Below are 17,469 nucleotides of genomic sequence, written 5' to 3' on the forward strand. Positions count from 1 at the left end.
TCGTTCGAGGTTTGTACTGTAAGCCACATTGGTACTTGTGTTGATTCATTGACTTCGCTGTTTAAAGAAGGTAGAGATTGCACACATAAAAACACTGAACACGACGTGATTTGAACACGCAACCTTCTGATCTGGAGTCAGACACGCTACCGTTGCGCAACGAGGTCTAGACAAAACGCATCTTTGGAGGGGATGCCTAGTTCAGATTTCGTTGATTGTATCATTTGGAATGGAGGCCTGGATCTCTTGGGAAATGTATTATCTGACAATGCCCCCTCGTCAGCACGTGCCTCTGCCCGACAGGTTAGGTGTATGAAAATAAGTAAATGCTGAGCCCGAATAGCTCAGTCGGTAGAGCATCAGACTTTTAATCTGAGGGTCCAGGGTTCAAGTCCCTGTTCGGGCGCTGCTTTAATGTTCACCTTCCTTCAGTAGGCAGTCTTTCCATACTTTCATTTGGTCAGATTTAAAAATGGCTTTACTGCGAAAGCATACCATGCGATTATCTGAGGACAGCGCCCATCTTCCAAAAGCATACAAACATTTTCCAATCATATAGAGTCACGAAAGTCAGAAATAGCCATCAAATTAATCACTTACCTTTGAAGATTTTCATCTGGTTGCAGTCACAAGAGTCTCAGCTACACAATAAATGTTTGTTTTGTTCAATAAAGTCCCTCTTTATATCCCAAAAACTCAGTTTTGTTGGCGCGTTGTGTTCAGTAATCCACTGGCTCAAAGGCGGTCAAAACACGCAGACGAATACGTCCGAACAGTACCGGTAAAGTTTGTTGAAACATGTCAAACGATTTTTATAATTAATCTTCAGGTTGGCAATTGTCTAATTACTCGATAATATTTCAACCGGACAATAGCGTATTCAATAGAAAGGAAAAACAACGACGGGCACGCACTTGGTCATGTGCGCAAACCAGCACTGCATGCTTCCTCAGTCCACTGACAGAAGGTCTCATTCTTCTTCATTTTTCAGAAAACAATCCTGAAACAATGTCTAAAGACTGTTGACATCTAGTGGAAGCCATAGGAACTGCAATCTGGGTCCTAACCCATTAGAAACTCAATAGGCATTCAATTGAAATATTCCCACATCAAAAAAATCCCACTTCCCGGATGGATTTTCCTCAGATTTTCACCTGCCATATCAGTTCTGTTATACTCACAGACATCATTTGAACGGTTTTGGAAACTTTAAAGTGTGTTCTATCCAAATCTACCATTTATATGCATATCCTAGATTCTGGGCCTGAGTAACAGGCAGTTTACTTTGGGCACTCTTCTCATCCAGATGTCGAATCACTTCCCCTAAGCCATAAGAAGTTAAAATCCGTGTTCGAAGACTGATTTAAGCCTGTCAATCAATCACACAGCATCATCTGATCTGGGAATTTGCAGTGTGACAGGCTTTTATGAGAGACAATTGTCATCTAAAGCAGAATTGGTTTGGTTGTTTTCGTTCGAGGTTTGTACTGTAAGCCACATTGGTACTTGTGTTGATTCATTGACTTCGCTGTTTAAAGGAGGTAGAGATTGCACACATAAAAAAACTGACCACGACGTGATTTGAACACGCAACCTTCTGATCTGGAGTCAGACACGCTACCGTTGCGCCACGAGGTCTAGACAAAACACGTCTTTGGAGGGGATGCCTAGTTCAGATTTCGTTGATTGTATCATTTGGAATGGAGGCCTGGATCTCTTGGGAAATGTATTATCTGACAATGCCCCCTCGTCAGCACGTGCCTCTGCCCGACAGGTTAGGTGTATGAAAATAAGTAAATGCAGAGCCCGAATAGCTCAGTCGGTAAAGCATCAGACTTTTAAACTGAGGGTCCAGGGTTCAAGTCCCTGTTCGGGCACTGCTTTAATGTTCACCATCCTTCAGTAGGCAGTCTTTCCATACTTGCATTTGGTCAGATTTAAAAATGGCTTTACTGCGAAAGCATACCATGCGATTATCTGAGGACAGCGCCCCTCTTCCAAAAGCATACAAACATTTTCCAATCATATAGAGTCACGAAAGTCAGAAATAGCCATCAAATTAATCACTTACCTTTGAAGATTTTCATCTGGTTGCAGTCACAAGAGTCTCAGCTACACAATAAATGTTTGTTTTGTTCAATAAAGTCCCTCTTTATATCCCAAAAACTCAGTTTTGTTGGCGCGTTGTGTTCAGTAATCCACTGGCTCAAAGGCGGTCAAAACACGCAGACGAATACGTCCGAACAGTACCGGTAAAGTTTGTTGAAACATGTCAAACGATTTTTATAATTAATCTTCAGGTTGGCAATTGTCTAAATACTCGATAATATTTCAACCGGACAATAGCGTATTCAATAGAAAGGAAAAACAACGACGGGCACGCACTTGGTCATGTGCGCAAACCAGCACTGCATGCTTCCTCAGTCCACTGACAGAAGGTCTCATTCTTCTTCATTTTTCAGAAAACAATCCTGAAACAATGTCTAAAGACTGTTGACATCTAGTGGAAGCCATAGGAACTGCAATCTGGGTCCTAACCCATTAGAAACTCAATAGGCATTCAATTGAAAACTTCCCACATCAAAAGAAATCCCACTTCCCGGATGGATTTTCCTCAGATTTTCACCTGCCATATCAGTTCTGTTATACTCACAGACATCATTTGAACGGTTTTGGAAACTTTAAAGTGTGTTCTATCCAAATCTACCATTTATATGCATATCCTAGATTCTGGGCCTGAGTAACAGGCAGTTTACTTTGGGCACTCTTCTCATCCAGATGTCGAATCACTTCCCCTAAGCCATAAGAAGTTAAAATCCGTGTTCGAAGACTGATTTAAGCCTGTCAATCAATCACACAGCATCATCTGATCTGGGAATTTGCAGTGTGACAGGCTTTTATGAGAGACAATTGTCATCTAAAGCAGAATTGGTTTGGTTGTTTTCGTTCGAGGTTTGTACTGTAAGCCACATTGGTACTTGTGTTGATTCATTGACTTCGCTGTTTAAAGGAGGTAGAGATTGCACACATAAAAAAACTGACCACGACGTGATTTGAACACGCAACCTTCTGATCTGGAGTCAGACACGCTACCGTTGCGCCACGAGGTCTAGACAAAACACGTCTTTGGAGGGGATGCCTAGTTCAGATTTCGTTGATTGTATCATTTGGAATGGAGGCCTGGATCTCTTGGGAAATGTATTATCTGACAATGCCCCCTCGTCAGCACGTGCCTCTGCCCGACAGGTTAGGTGTATGAAAATAAGTAAATGCAGAGCCCGAATAGCTCAGTCGGTAAAGCATCAGACTTTTAAACTGAGGGTCCAGGGTTCAAGTCCCTGTTCGGGCACTGCTTTAATGTTCACCATCCTTCAGTAGGCAGTCTTTCCATACTTGCATTTGGTCAGATTTAAAAATGGCTTTACTGCGAAAGCATACCATGCGATTATCTGAGGACAGCGCCCCTCTTCCAAAAGCATACAAACATTTTCCAATCATATAGAGTCACGAAAGTCAGAAATAGCCATCAAATTAATCACTTACCTTTGAAGATTTTCATCTGGTTGCAGTCACAAGAGTCTCAGCTACACAATAAATGTTTGTTTTGTTCAATAAAGTCCCTCTTTATATCCCAAAAACTCAGTTTTGTTGGCGCGTTGTGTTCAGTAATCCACTGGCTCAAAGGCGGTCAAAACACGCAGACGAATACGTCCGAACAGTACCGGTAAAGTTTGTTGAAACATGTCAAACGATTTTTATAATTAATCTTCAGGTTGGCAATTGTCTAAATACTCGATAATATTTCAACCGGACAATAGCGTATTCAATAGAAAGGAAAAACAACGACGGGCACGCACTTGGTCATGTGCGCAAACCAGCACTGCATGCTTCCTCAGTCCACTGACAGAAGGTCTCATTCTTCTTCATTTTTCAGAAAACAATCCTGAAACAATGTCTAAAGACTGTTGACATCTAGTGGAAGCCATAGGAACTGCAATCTGGGTCCTAACCCATTAGAAACTCAATAGGCATTCAATTGAAAACTTCCCACATCAAAAGAAATCCCACTTCCCGGATGGATTTTCCTCAGATTTTCACCTGCCATATCAGTTCTGTTATACTCACAGACATCATTTGAACGGTTTTGGAAACTTTAAAGTGTGTTCTATCCAAATCTACCATTTATATGCATATCCTAGATTCTGGGCCTGAGTAACAGGCAGTTTACTTTGGGCACTCTTCTCATCCAGATGTCGAATCACTTCCCCTAAGCCATAAGAAGTTAAAATCCGTGTTCGAAGACTGATTTAAGCCTGTCAATCAATCACACAGCATCATCTGATCTGGGAATTTGCAGTGTGACAGGCTTTTATGAGAGACAATTGTCATCTAAAGCAGAATTGGTTTGGTTGTTTTCGTTCGAGGTTTGTACTGTAAGCCACATTGGTACTTGTGTTGATTCATTGACTTCGCTGTTTAAAGGAGGTAGAGATTGCACACATAAAAAAACTGACCACGACGTGATTTGAACACGCAACCTTCTGATCTGGAGTCAGACACGCTACCGTTGCGCCACGAGGTCTAGACAAAACACGTCTTTGGAGGGGATGCCTAGTTCAGATTTCGTTGATTGTATCATTTGGAATGGAGGCCTGGATCTCTTGGGAAATGTATTATCTGACAATGCCCCCTCGTCAGCACGTGCCTCTGCCCGACAGGTTAGGTGTATGAAAATAAGTAAATGCAGAGCCCGAATAGCTCAGTCGGTAAAGCATCAGACTTTTAAACTGAGGGTCCAGGGTTCAAGTCCCTGTTCGGGCACTGCTTTAATGTTCACCATCCTTCAGTAGGCAGTCTTTCCATACTTGCATTTGGTCAGATTTAAAAATGGCTTTACTGCGAAAGCATACCATGCGATTATCTGAGGACAGCGCCCCTCTTCCAAAAGCATACAAACATTTTCCAATCATATAGAGTCACGAAAGTCAGAAATAGCCATCAAATTAATCACTTACCTTTGAAGATTTTCATCTGGTTGCAGTCACAAGAGTCTCAGCTACACAATAAATGTTTGTTTTGTTCAATAAAGTCCCTCTTTATATCCCAAAAACTCAGTTTTGTTGGCGCGTTGTGTTCAGTAATCCACTGGCTCAAAGGCGGTCAAAACACGCAGACGAATACGTCCGAACAGTACCGGTAAAGTTTGTTGAAACATGTCAAACGATTTTTATAATTAATCTTCAGGTTGGCAATTGTCTAAATACTCGATAATATTTCAACCGGACAATAGCGTATTCAATAGAAAGGAAAAACAACGACGGGCACGCACTTGGTCATGTGCGCAAACCAGCACTGCATGCTTCCTCAGTCCACTGACAGAAGGTCTCATTCTTCTTCATTTTTCAGAAAACAATCCTGAAACAATGTCTAAAGACTGTTGACATCTAGTGGAAGCCATAGGAACTGCAATCTGGGTCCTAACCCATTAGAAACTCAATAGGCATTCAATTGAAAACTTCCCACATCAAAAGAAATCCCACTTCCCGGATGGATTTTCCTCAGATTTTCACCTGCCATATCAGTTCTGTTATACTCACAGACATCATTTGAACGGTTTTGGAAACTTTAAAGTGTGTTCTATCCAAATCTACCATTTATATGCATATCCTAGATTCTGGGCCTGAGTAACAGGCAGTTTACTTTGGGCACTCTTCTCATCCAGATGTCGAATCACTTCCCCTAAGCCATAAGAAGTTAAAATCCGTGTTCGAAGACTGATTTAAGCCTGTCAATCAATCACACAGCATCATCTGATCTGGGAATTTGCAGTGTGACAGGCTTTTATGAGAGACAATTGTCATCTAAAGCAGAATTGGTTTGGTTGTTTTCGTTCGAGGTTTGTACTGTAAGCCACATTGGTACTTGTGTTGATTCATTGACTTCGCTGTTTAAAGGAGGTAGAGATTGCACACATAAAAAAACTGACCACGACGTGATTTGAACACGCAACCTTCTGATCTGGAGTCAGACACGCTACCGTTGCGCCACGAGGTCTAGACAAAACACGTCTTTGGAGGGGATGCCTAGTTCAGATTTCGTTGATTGTATCATTTGGAATGGAGGCCTGGATCTCTTGGGAAATGTATTATCTGACAATGCCCCCTCGTCAGCACGTGCCTCTGCCCGACAGGTTAGGTGTATGAAAATAAGTAAATGCAGAGCCCGAATAGCTCAGTCGGTAAAGCATCAGACTTTTAAACTGAGGGTCCAGGGTTCAAGTCCCTGTTCGGGCACTGCTTTAATGTTCACCATCCTTCAGTAGGCAGTCTTTCCATACTTGCATTTGGTCAGATTTAAAAATGGCTTTACTGCGAAAGCATACCATGCGATTATCTGAGGACAGCGCCCCTCTTCCAAAAGCATACAAACATTTTCCAATCATATAGAGTCACGAAAGTCAGAAATAGCCATCAAATTAATCACTTACCTTTGAAGATTTTCATCTGGTTGCAGTCACAAGAGTCTCAGCTACACAATAAATGTTTGTTTTGTTCAATAAAGTCCCTCTTTATATCCCAAAAACTCAGTTTTGTTGGCGCGTTGTGTTCAGTAATCCACTGGCTCAAAGGCGGTCAAAACCCGCAGACGAATACGTCCGAACAGTACCGGTAAAGTTTGTTGAAACATGTCAAACGATTTTTATAATTAATCTTCAGGTTGGCAATTGTCTAAATACTCGATAATATTTCAACCGGACAATAGCGTATTCAATAGAAAGGAAAAACAACGACGGGCACGCACTTGGTCATGTGCGCAAACCAGCACTGCATGCTTCCTCAGTCCACTGACAGAAGGTCTCATTCTTCTTCATTTTTCAGAAAACAATCCTGAAACAATGTCTAAAGACTGTTGACATCTAGTGGAAGCCATAGGAACTGCAATCTGGGTCCTAACCCATTAGAAACTCAATAGGCATTCAATTGAAAACTTCCCACATCAAAAGAAATCCCACTTCCCGGATGGATTTTCCTCAGATTTTCACCTGCCATATCAGTTCTGTTATACTCACAGACATCATTTGAACGGTTTTGGAAACTTTAAAGTGTGTTCTATCCAAATCTACCATTTATATGCATATCCTAGATTCTGGGCCTGAGTAACAGGCAGTTTACTTTGGGCACTCTTCTCATCCAGATGTCGAATCACTTCCCCTAAGCCATAAGAAGTTAAAATCCGTGTTCGAAGACTGATTTAAGCCTGTCAATCAATCACACAGCATCATCTGATCTGGGAATTTGCAGTGTGCCAGGCTTTTATGAGAGACAGTTGTCATCTAAAGCAGAATTGGTTTTTTTGTTTTCGTTCGAGGTTTGTACTGTAAGCCACATTGGTACTTGTGTTGATTCATTGACTTCGCTGTTTAAAGAAGGTAGAGATTGCACACATAAAAACACAGACCACGACGTGATTTGAACACGCAACCTTCTGATCTGGAGTCAGACACGCTACCGTTGCGCCACGAGGTCTAGACAAAATGCATCTTTGGAGGGGATGCCTAGTTCAGATTTCGTTGATTGTATCATTTGGAATGGAGGCCTGGATCTCTTGGGAAATGTATTATCTGACAATGCCCCCTCGTCAGCACGTGCCTCTGCCCGACAGGTTAGGTGTATGAAAATAAGTAAATGCAGAGCCCGAATAGCTCAGTCGGTAGAGCATCAGACTTTTAAACTGAGGGTCCAGGGTTCAAGTCCCTGTTCGGTTCTGCTTTAATGTTCACCTTCCTTCAGTAGGCAGTCTTTCCATACTTGCATTTGGTCAGATTTAAAAATGGCTTTACTGCGAAAGCATACCATGCGATTATCTGAGGACAGCGCCCCGCATACAAACATTTTCCAATCATATAGAGTCACGAAAGTCAGAAATAGCCATCAAATTAATCACTTACCTTTGAAGATTTTCATCTGGTTGCAGTCACAAGAGTCTCAGCTACACAATAAATGTTTGTTTTGTTCAATAAAGTCCCTCTTTATATCCCAAAATCTCAGTTTTGTTGGCGCGTTGTGTTCAGTAATCCACTGGCTCAAAGGCGGTCAAAACACGCAGACGAATACGTCCGAACAGTACCGGTAAAGTTTGTTGAAACATGTCAAACGATTTTTATAATTAATCTTCAGGTTGGCAATTGTCTAATTACTCGATAATATTTCAACCGGACAATAGCGTATTCAATAGAAAGGAAAACAACGACGGGCACGCACTTGGTCATGTGCGCAAACCAGCACTGCATGCTTCCTCAGTCCACTGACAGAAGGTCTCATTCTTCTTCATTTTTCAGAAAACAATCCTGAAACAATGTCTAAAGACTGTTGACATCTAGTGGAAGCCATAGGAACTGCAATCTGGGTCCTAACCCATTAGAAACTCAATAGGCATTCAATTGAAAACTTCCCACATCAAAAGAAATCCCACTTCCCGGATGGATTTTCCTCAGATTTTCACCTGCCATATCAGTTCTGTTATACTCACAGACATCATTTGAACGGTTTTGGAAACTTTAAAGTGTGTTCTATCCAAATCTACCATTTATATGCATATCCTAGATTCTGGGCCTGAGTAACAGGCAGTTTACTTTGGGCACTCTTCTCATCCAGATGTCGAATCACTTCCCCTAAGCCATAAGAAGTTAAAATCCGTGTTCGAAGACTGATTTAAGCCTGTCAATCAATCACACAGCATCATCTGATCTGGGAATTTGCAGTGTGCCAGGCTTTTATGAGAGACAATTGTCATCTAAAGCAGAATTGGTTTGGTTGTTTTCGTTCGAGGTTTGTACTGTAAGCCACATTGGTACTTGTGTTGATTCATTGACTTCGCTGTTTAAAGAAGGTAGAGATTGCACACATAAAAACACTGACCACGACGTGATTTGAACACGCAACCTTCTGATCTGGAGTCAGACACGCTACCGTTGCGCCACGAGGTCTAGACAAAACGCAGCTTTGGAGGGGATGCCTAGTTCAGATTTCGTTGATTGTATCATTTGGAATGGAGGCCTGGATCTCTTGGGAAATGTATTATCTGACAATGCCCCCTCGTCAGCACGTGCCTCTGCCCGACAGGTTAGGTGTATGAAAATAAGTAAATGCTGAGCCCGAATAGCTCAGTCGGTAGAGCATCAGACTTTTAATCTGAGGGTCCAGGGTTCAAGTCCCTGTTCGGGCGCTGCTTTAATGTTCACCTTCCTTCAGTAGGCAGTCTTTCCATACTTTCATTTGGTCAGATTTAAAAATGGCTTTACTGCGAAAGCATACCATGCGATTATCTGAGGACAGCGCCCATCTTCCAAAAGCATACAAACATTTTCCAATCATATAGAGTCACGAAAGTCAGAAATAGCCATCAAATTAATCACTTACCTTTGAAGATTTTCATCTGGTTGCAGTCACAAGAGTCTCAGCTACACAATAAATGTTTGTTTTGTTCAATAAAGTCCCTCTTTATATCCCAAAAACTCAGTTTTGTTGGCGCGTTGTGTTCAGTAATCCACTGGCTCAAAGGCGGTCAAAACACGCAGACGAATACGTCCGAACAGTACCGGTAAAGTTTGTTGAAACATGTCAAACGATTTTTATAATTAATCTTCAGGTTGGCAATTGTCTAATTACTCGATAATATTTCAACCGGACAATAGCGTATTCAATAGAAAGGAAAACAACGACGGGCACGCACTTGGTCATGTGCGCAAACCAGCACTGCATGCTTCCTCAGTCCACAGACAGAAGGTCTCATTCTTCTTCATTTTTCAGAAAACAATCCTGAAACAATGTCTAAAGACTGTTGACATCTAGTGGAAGCCATAGGAACTGCAATCTGGGTCCTAACCCATTAGAAACTCAATAGGCATTCAATTGAAAACTTCCCACATCAAAAGAAATCCCACTTCCCGGATGGATTTTCCTCAGATTTTCACCTGCCATATCAGTTCTGTTATACTCACAGACATCATTTGAACGGTTTTGGAAACTTTAAAGTGTGTTCTATCCAAATCTACCATTTATATGCATATCCTAGATTCTGGGCCTGAGTAACAGGCAGTTTACTTTGGGCACTCTTCTCATCCAGATGTCGAATCACTTCCCCTAAGCCATAAGAAGTTAAAATCCGTGTTCGAAGACTGATTTAAGCCTGTCAATCAATCACACAGCATCATCTGATCTGGGAATTTGCAGTGTGCCAGGCTTTTATGAGAGACAATTGTCATCTAAAGCAGAATTGGTTTGGTTGTTTTCGTTCGAGGTTTGTACTGTAAGCCACATTGGTACTTGTGTTGATTCATTGACTTCGCTGTTTAAAGAAGGTAGAGATTGCACACATAAAAACATTGACCACGACGTGATTTGAACACGCAACCTTCTGATCTGGAGTCAGACACGCTACCGTTGCGCCACGAGGTCTAGACAAAACGCATCTTTGGAGGGGATGCCTAGTTCAGATTTCGTTGATTGTATCATTTGGAATGGAGGCCTGGATCTCTTGGGAAATGTATTATCTGACAATGCCCCCTCGTCAGCACGTGCCTCTGCCCGACAGGTTAGGTGTATGAAAATAAGTAAATGCTGAGCCCGAATAGCTCAGTCGGTAGAGCATCAGACTTTTAATCTGAGGGTCCAGGGTTCAAGTCCCTGTTCGGGCGCTGCTTTAATGTTAACCTTCCTTCAGTAGGCAGTCTTTCCATACTTTCATTTGGTCAGATTTAAAAATGGCTTTACTGCGAAAGCATACCATGCGATTATCTGAGGACAGCGCCCATCTTCCAAAAGCATACAAACATTTTCCAATCATATAGAGTCACGAAAGTCAGAAATAGCCATCAAATTAATCACTTACCTTTGAAGATTTTCATCTGGTTGCAGTCACAAGAGTCTCAGCTACACAATAAATGTTTGTTTTGTTCAATAAAGTCCCTCTTTATATCCCAAAAACTCAGTTTTGTTGGCGCGTTGTGTTCAGTAATCCACTGGCTCAAAGGCGGTCAAAACACGCAGACGAATACGTCCGAACAGTACCGGTAAAGTTTGTTGAAACATGTCAAACGATTTTTATAATTAATCTTCAGGTTGGCAATTGTCTAAATACTCGATAATATTTCAACCGGACAATAGTGTATTCAATAGAAAGGAAAAACAAGGACGGGCACGCACTTGGTCATGTGCGCAAACCAGCACTGCATGCTTCCTCAGTCCACTGACAGAAGGTCTCATTCTTCTTCATTTTTCAGAAAACAATCCTGAAACAATGTCTAAAGACTGTTGACATCTAGTGGAAGCCATAGGAACTGCAATCTGGGTCCTAACCCATTAGAAACTCAATAGGCATTCAATTGAAAACTTCCCACATCAAAAAAAAATCCCACTTCCCGGATGGATTTTCCTCAGATTTTCACCTGCCATATCAGTTCTGTTATACTCACAGACATCATTTGAACGGTTTTGGAAACTTTAAAGTGTGTTCTCTCCAAATCTACCATTTATATGCATATCCTAGATTCTGGGCCTGAGTAACATGCAGTTTACTTTGGGCACTCTTCTCATCCAGATGTTGAATCACTTCCCCAAAACCATAAGAAGTTCAAATCCGTGTTCGAAGACTGATTTAAGCCTGTCAATCAATCACACAGCATCATCTGATCTGGGAATTTGCAGTGTGCCAGGCATTTATGAGAGACAATTGTCATCTAAAGCAGAATTGGTTTGGTTGTTTTCGTTCGAGGTTTGTACTGTAAGCCACATTGGTACTTGTGTTGATTCATTGACTTCGCTGTTTAAAGAAGGTAGAGATTGCACACATGAAAACACTGACCACGACATGATTTGAACACGCAACCTTCTGATCTGGAGTCAGACGCGCTACCGTTGCGCCACGAGGTCTAGACAAAACGCATCTTTGGAGGGGATGCCTAGTTCAGATTTCGTTGATTGTATCATTTGGAATGGAGGCCTGGATCTCTTGGGAAATGTATTATCTGACAATGCCCCCTCGTCAGCACGTGCCTCTGCCCGACAGGTTAGGTGTATGAAAATAAGAAAATGCAGAGCCCGAATAGCTCAGTCGGTAGAGCATCAGACTTTTAATCTGAGGGTCCAGGGTACAAGTCCCTGTTCGGGCGCTGCTTCAATGTTCACCTTCCTTCAGTAGGCAGTCTTTCCATACTTGCATTTGGTCAGATTTAAAAATGGCTTTACTGCGAAAGCATACCATGCGATTATCTGAGGACAGCGCCCCGCATACAAACATTTTCCAATCATATAGAGTCACGAAAGTCAGAAATAGCGATCAAATTAATCACTTACCTTTGAAGATTTTCATCTGGTTGCAGTCACAAGAGTCTCAGCTACACAATAAATGTTTGTTTTGTTCAATAAAGTCCCTCTTTATATCCCAAAAACTCAGTTTTGTTGGCGCGTTGTGTTCAGTAATCCACTGGCTCAAAGGCGGTCAAAACACGCAGACGAATACGTCCGAACAGTACCGGTAAAGTTTGTTGAAACATGTCAAACGATTTTTATAATTAATCTTCAGGTTGGCAATTGTCTAAATACTCGATAATATATCAACCGGACAATAGTGTATTCAATAGAAAGGAAAAACAACGACGGGCACGCACTTGGTCATGTGCGCAAACCAGCACTGCATGCTTCCTCAGTCCACTGACAGAAGGTCTCATTCTTCTTCATTTTTCAGAAAACAATCCTGAAACAATGTCTAAAGACTGTTGACATCTAGTGGAAGCCATAGGAACTGCAATCTGGGTCCTAACCCATTAGAAACTCAATAGGCATTCAATTGAAAACTTCCCACATCAAAAAAAAATCCCACTTCCCGGATGGATTTTCCTCAGATTTTCACCTGCCATATCAGTTCTGTTATACTCACAGACATCATTTGAACGGTTTTGGAAACTTTAAAGTGTGTTCTCTCCAAATCTACCATTTATATGCATATCCTAGATTCTGGGCCTGAGTAACATGCAGTTTACTTTGGGCACTCTTCTCATCCAGATGTTGAATCACTTCCCCAAAACCATAAGAAGTTCAAATCCGTGTTCGAAGACTGATTTAAGCCTGTCAATCAATCACACAGCATCATCTGATCTGGGAATTTGCAGTGTGCCAGGCATTTATGAGAGACAATTGTCATCTAAAGCAGAATTGGTTTGGTTGTTTTCGTTCGAGGTTTGTACTGTAAGGCACATTGGTACTTGTGTTGATTCATTGACTTCGCTGTTTAAAGAAGGTAGAGATTGCACACATGAAAACACTGACCACGACATGATTTGAACACGCAACCTTCTGATCTGAAGTCAGACGCGCTACCGTTGCGCCACGAGGTCTAGACAAAACGCATCTTTGGAGGGGATGCCTAGTTCAGATTTCGTTGATTGTATCATTTGGAATGGAGGCCTGGATCTCTTGGGAAATGTATTATCTGACAATGCCCCCTCGTCAGCACGTGCCTCTGCCCGACAGGTTAGGTGTATGAAAATAAGAAAATGCAGAGCCCGAATAGCTCAGTCGGTAGAGCATCAGACTTTTAATCTGAGGGTCCAGGGTTCAAGTCCCTGTTCGGGCGCTGCTTCAATGTTCACCTTCCTTCAGTAGGCAGTCTTTCCATACTTGCATTTGGTCAGATTTAAAAATGGCTTTACTGCGAAAGCATACCATGCGATTATCTGAGGACAGCGCCCCGCTTACAAAAGCATACAAACATTTTCCAATCATATAGAGTCACAAAAGTCAGAAATGGCGATCAAATTAATCACTTACCTTTGAAGATTTTCATCTGGTTGCAGTCACAAGAGTCTCAGCTACACAATAAATGTTTGTTTTGTTCAATAAAGTCCCTCTTTATATCCCAAAAACTCAGTTTTGTTGGCGCGTTGTGTTCAGTAATCCACTGGCTCAAAGGCGGTCAAAACACGCAGACGAATACGTCCGAACAGTACCGGTAAAGTTTGTTGAAACATGTCAAACGATTTTTATAATTAATCTTCAGGTTGGCAATTGTCTAAATACTCGATAATATATCAACCGGACAATAGTGTATTCAATAGAAAGGAAAAACAACGACGGGCACGCACTTGGTCATGTGCGCAAACCAGCACTGCATGCTTCCTCAGTCCACTGACAGAAGGTCTCATTCTTCTTCATTTTTCAGAAAACAATCCTGAAACAATGTCTAAAGACTGTTGACATCTAGTGGAAGCCATAGGAACTGCAATCTGGGTCCTAACCCATTAGAAACTCAATAGGCATTCAATTGAAAACTTCCCACATCAAAAAAAAATCCCACTTCCCGGATGGATTTTCCTCAGATTTTCACCTGCCATATCAGTTCTGTTATACTCACAGACATCATTTGAACGGTTTTGGAAACTTTAAAGTGTGTTCTATCCAAATCTACCATTTATATGCATATCCTAGATTCTGGGCCTGAGTAACAGGCAGTTTACTTTGGGCACTCTTCTCATCCAGATGTCGAATCACTTCCCCTAAGCCATAAGAAGTTAAAATCCGTGTTCGAAGACTGATTTAAGCCTGTCAATCAATCACACAGCATCATCTGATCTGGGAATTTGCAGTGTGCCAGGCTTTTATGAGAGACAATTGTCATCTAAAGCAGAATTGGTTTGGTTGTTTTCGTTCGAGGTTTGTACTGTAAGCCACATTGGTACTTGTGTTGATTCATTGACTTCGCTGTTTAAAGAAGGTAGAGATTGCACACATAAAAACACTGACCACGACGTGATTTGAACACGCAACCTTCTGATCTGGAGTCAGACGCGCTACCGTTGCGCCACGAGGTCTAGACAAAGCTCATCTTTGGAGGGGATGCCTAGTTCAGATTTCGTTGATTGTATCATTTGGAATGGAGGCCTGGATCTCTTGGGAAATGTATCATCTGACAATGCCCCCTCGTCAGCACGTGCCTCTGCCCGACAGGTTAGGTGTATGAAAATAAGTAAATGCAGAGCCCGAATAGCTCAGTCGGTAGAGCATCAGACTTTTAAACTGAGGGTCCAGGGTTCAAGTCCCTGTTCGGTTCTGCTTTAATGTTCACCTTCCTTCAGTAGGCAGTCTTTCCATACTTGCATTTGGTCAGATTTAAAAATGGCTTTACTGCGAAAGCATACCATGCGATTATCTGAGGACAGCGCCCCTCTTCCAAAAGCATACAAACATTTTCCAATCATATAGAGTCACGAAAGTCAGAAATAGCCATCAAATTAATCACTTACCTTTGAAGATTTTCATCTGGTTGCAGTCACAAGAGTCTCAGCTACACAATAAATGTTTGTTTTGTTCAATAAAGTCCCTCTTTATATCCCAAAAACTCAGTTTTGTTGGCGCGTTGTGTTCAGTAATCCACTGGCTCAAAGGCGGTCAAAACACGCAGACGAATACGTCCGAACAGTACCGGTAAAGTTTGTTGAAACATGTCAAACGATTTTTATAATTAATCTTCAGGTTGGCAATTGTCTAAATACTCGATAATATTTCAACCGGACAATAGCGTATTCAATAGAAAGGAAAAACAACGACGGGCACGCACTTGGTCATGTGCGCAAACCAGCACTGCATGCTTCCTCAGTCCACTGACAGAAGGTCTCATTCTTCTTCATTTTTCAGAAAACAATCCTGAAACAATGTCTAAAGACTGTTGACATCTAGTGGAAGCCATAGGAACTGCAATCTGGGTCCTAACCCATTAGAAACTCAATAGGCATTCAATTGAAAACTTCCCACATCAAAAGAAATCCCACTTCCCGGATGGATTTTCCTCAGATTTTCACCTGCCATATCAGTTCTGTTATACTCACAGACATCATTTGAACGGTTTTGGAAACTTTAAAGTGTGTTCTATCCAAATCTACCATTTATATGCATATCCTAGATTCTGGGCCTGAGTAACAGGCAGTTTACTTTGGGCACTCTTCTCATCCAGATGTCGAATCACTTCCCCTAAGCCATAAGAAGTTAAAATCCGTGTTCGAAGACTGATTTAAGCCTGTCAATCAATCACACAGCATCATCTGATCTGGGAATTTGCAGTGTGCCAGGCTTTTATGAGAGACAGTTGTCATCTAAAGCAGAATTGGTTTTTTTGTTTTCGTTCGAGGTTTGTACTGTAAGCCACATTGGTACTTGTGTTGATTCATTGACTTCGCTGTTTAAAGAAGGTAGAGATTGCACACATAAAAACACAGACCACGACGTGATTTGAACACGCAACCTTCTGATCTGGAGTCAGACACGCTACCGTTGCGCCACGAGGTCTAGACAAAATGCATCTTTGGAGGGGATGCCTAGTTCAGATTTCGTTGATTGTATCATTTGGAATGGAGGCCTGGATCTCTTGGGAAATGTATTATCTGACAATGCCCCCTCGTCAGCACGTGCCTCTGCCCGACAGGTTAGGTGTATGAAAATAGGTAAATGCAGAGCCCGAATAGCTCAGTCGGTAGAGCATCAGACTTTTAAACTGAGGGTCCAGGGTTCAAGTCCCTGTTCGGTTCTGCTTTAATGTTCACCTTCCTTCAGTAGGCAGTCTTTCCATACTTGCATTTGGTCAGATTTAAAAATGGCTTTACTGCGAAAGCATACCATGCGATTATCTGAGGACAGCGCCCCGCATACAAACATTTTCCAATCATATAGAGTCACGAAAGTCAGAAATAGCCATCAAATTAATCACTTACCTTTGAAGATTTTCATCTGGTTGCAGTCACAAGAGTCTCAGCTACACAATAAATGATTGTTTTGTTCAATAAAGTCCCTCTTTATATCCCAAAAACTCAGTTTTGTTGGCGCGTTGTGTTCAGTAATCCACTGGCTCAAAGGCGGTCAAAACACGCAGACGAATACGTCCGAACAGTACCGGTAAAGTTTGTTGAAACATGTCAAACGATTTTTATAATTAATCTTCAGGTTGGCAATTGTCTAATTACTCGATAATATTTCAACCGGACAATAGCGTATTCAATAGAAAGGAAAACAACGACGGGCACGCACTTGGTCATGTGCGCAAACCAGCACTGCATGCTTCCTCAGTCCACTGACAGAAGGTCTCGTTCTTCTTCATTTTTCAGAAAACAATCCTGAAACAATGTCTAAAGACTGTTGACATCTAGTGGAAGCCATAGGAACTGCAATCTGGGTCCTAACCCATTAGAAACTCAATAGGCATTCAATTGAAAACTTCCCACATCAAAAGAAATCCCACTTCCCGGATGGATTTTCCTCAGATTTTCACCTGCCATATCAGTTCTGTTATACTCACAGACATCATTTGAACGGTTTTGGAAACTTTAAAGTGTGTTCTATCCAAATCTACCATTTATATGCATATCCTAGATTCTGGGCCTGAGTAACAGGCAGTTTACTTTGGGCACTCTTCTCATCCAGATGT

The 17,469-nt window shown here is 41.8% G+C and overlaps 19 non-coding genes across 19 annotated transcripts; 9 read left to right on the forward strand and 10 right to left on the reverse strand.

Moving 5' to 3' along the window:
• Window positions 1-333: 333 nt before the first annotated feature.
• trnak-uuu (transfer RNA lysine (anticodon UUU)) lies at window positions 334-406 on the forward strand. The gene has a single exon. It is a non-coding gene; the product is annotated as a tRNA-Lys (tRNA).
• A 1,160-nt stretch (window positions 407-1,566) lies between these two features.
• On the reverse strand, window positions 1,567-1,638 carry trnaw-cca (transfer RNA tryptophan (anticodon CCA)). The gene has a single exon. It is a non-coding gene; the product is annotated as a tRNA-Trp (tRNA).
• Window positions 1,639-1,804: 166 nt separating this feature from the next.
• On the forward strand, window positions 1,805-1,877 carry trnak-uuu (transfer RNA lysine (anticodon UUU)). The gene has a single exon. It is a non-coding gene; the product is annotated as a tRNA-Lys (tRNA).
• Window positions 1,878-3,038: 1,161 nt separating this feature from the next.
• Window positions 3,039-3,110, reverse strand: trnaw-cca (transfer RNA tryptophan (anticodon CCA)). Its single transcript has one exon. It is a non-coding gene; the product is annotated as a tRNA-Trp (tRNA).
• A 166-nt stretch (window positions 3,111-3,276) lies between these two features.
• On the forward strand, window positions 3,277-3,349 carry trnak-uuu (transfer RNA lysine (anticodon UUU)). Its single transcript has one exon. It is a non-coding gene; the product is annotated as a tRNA-Lys (tRNA).
• A 1,161-nt stretch (window positions 3,350-4,510) lies between these two features.
• trnaw-cca (transfer RNA tryptophan (anticodon CCA)) lies at window positions 4,511-4,582 on the reverse strand. Its single transcript has one exon. It is a non-coding gene; the product is annotated as a tRNA-Trp (tRNA).
• Window positions 4,583-4,748: 166 nt separating this feature from the next.
• On the forward strand, window positions 4,749-4,821 carry trnak-uuu (transfer RNA lysine (anticodon UUU)). Its single transcript has one exon. It is a non-coding gene; the product is annotated as a tRNA-Lys (tRNA).
• Window positions 4,822-5,982: 1,161 nt separating this feature from the next.
• trnaw-cca (transfer RNA tryptophan (anticodon CCA)) lies at window positions 5,983-6,054 on the reverse strand. Its single transcript has one exon. It is a non-coding gene; the product is annotated as a tRNA-Trp (tRNA).
• A 166-nt stretch (window positions 6,055-6,220) lies between these two features.
• Window positions 6,221-6,293, forward strand: trnak-uuu (transfer RNA lysine (anticodon UUU)). The gene has a single exon. It is a non-coding gene; the product is annotated as a tRNA-Lys (tRNA).
• Window positions 6,294-7,454: 1,161 nt separating this feature from the next.
• trnaw-cca (transfer RNA tryptophan (anticodon CCA)) lies at window positions 7,455-7,526 on the reverse strand. The gene has a single exon. It is a non-coding gene; the product is annotated as a tRNA-Trp (tRNA).
• A 1,388-nt stretch (window positions 7,527-8,914) lies between these two features.
• On the reverse strand, window positions 8,915-8,986 carry trnaw-cca (transfer RNA tryptophan (anticodon CCA)). Its single transcript has one exon. It is a non-coding gene; the product is annotated as a tRNA-Trp (tRNA).
• Window positions 8,987-9,152: 166 nt separating this feature from the next.
• On the forward strand, window positions 9,153-9,225 carry trnak-uuu (transfer RNA lysine (anticodon UUU)). The gene has a single exon. It is a non-coding gene; the product is annotated as a tRNA-Lys (tRNA).
• Window positions 9,226-10,385: 1,160 nt separating this feature from the next.
• trnaw-cca (transfer RNA tryptophan (anticodon CCA)) lies at window positions 10,386-10,457 on the reverse strand. The gene has a single exon. It is a non-coding gene; the product is annotated as a tRNA-Trp (tRNA).
• A 166-nt stretch (window positions 10,458-10,623) lies between these two features.
• Window positions 10,624-10,696, forward strand: trnak-uuu (transfer RNA lysine (anticodon UUU)). Its single transcript has one exon. It is a non-coding gene; the product is annotated as a tRNA-Lys (tRNA).
• Window positions 10,697-11,858: 1,162 nt separating this feature from the next.
• On the reverse strand, window positions 11,859-11,930 carry trnaw-cca (transfer RNA tryptophan (anticodon CCA)). Its single transcript has one exon. It is a non-coding gene; the product is annotated as a tRNA-Trp (tRNA).
• Window positions 11,931-12,096: 166 nt separating this feature from the next.
• trnak-uuu (transfer RNA lysine (anticodon UUU)) lies at window positions 12,097-12,169 on the forward strand. Its single transcript has one exon. It is a non-coding gene; the product is annotated as a tRNA-Lys (tRNA).
• Window positions 12,170-13,559: 1,390 nt separating this feature from the next.
• Window positions 13,560-13,632, forward strand: trnak-uuu (transfer RNA lysine (anticodon UUU)). The gene has a single exon. It is a non-coding gene; the product is annotated as a tRNA-Lys (tRNA).
• Window positions 13,633-14,794: 1,162 nt separating this feature from the next.
• On the reverse strand, window positions 14,795-14,866 carry trnaw-cca (transfer RNA tryptophan (anticodon CCA)). Its single transcript has one exon. It is a non-coding gene; the product is annotated as a tRNA-Trp (tRNA).
• Window positions 14,867-16,265: 1,399 nt separating this feature from the next.
• On the reverse strand, window positions 16,266-16,337 carry trnaw-cca (transfer RNA tryptophan (anticodon CCA)). The gene has a single exon. It is a non-coding gene; the product is annotated as a tRNA-Trp (tRNA).
• Window positions 16,338-17,469: the final 1,132 nt, after the last annotated feature.

The sequence above is a fragment of the Salmo salar genome, chromosome 03 (assembly GCF_965601325.2).
Source record: "Salmo salar chromosome 03, fSalSal1, whole genome shotgun sequence".
Classification (NCBI taxonomy): Eukaryota; Metazoa; Chordata; class Actinopteri; order Salmoniformes; family Salmonidae; genus Salmo; species Salmo salar.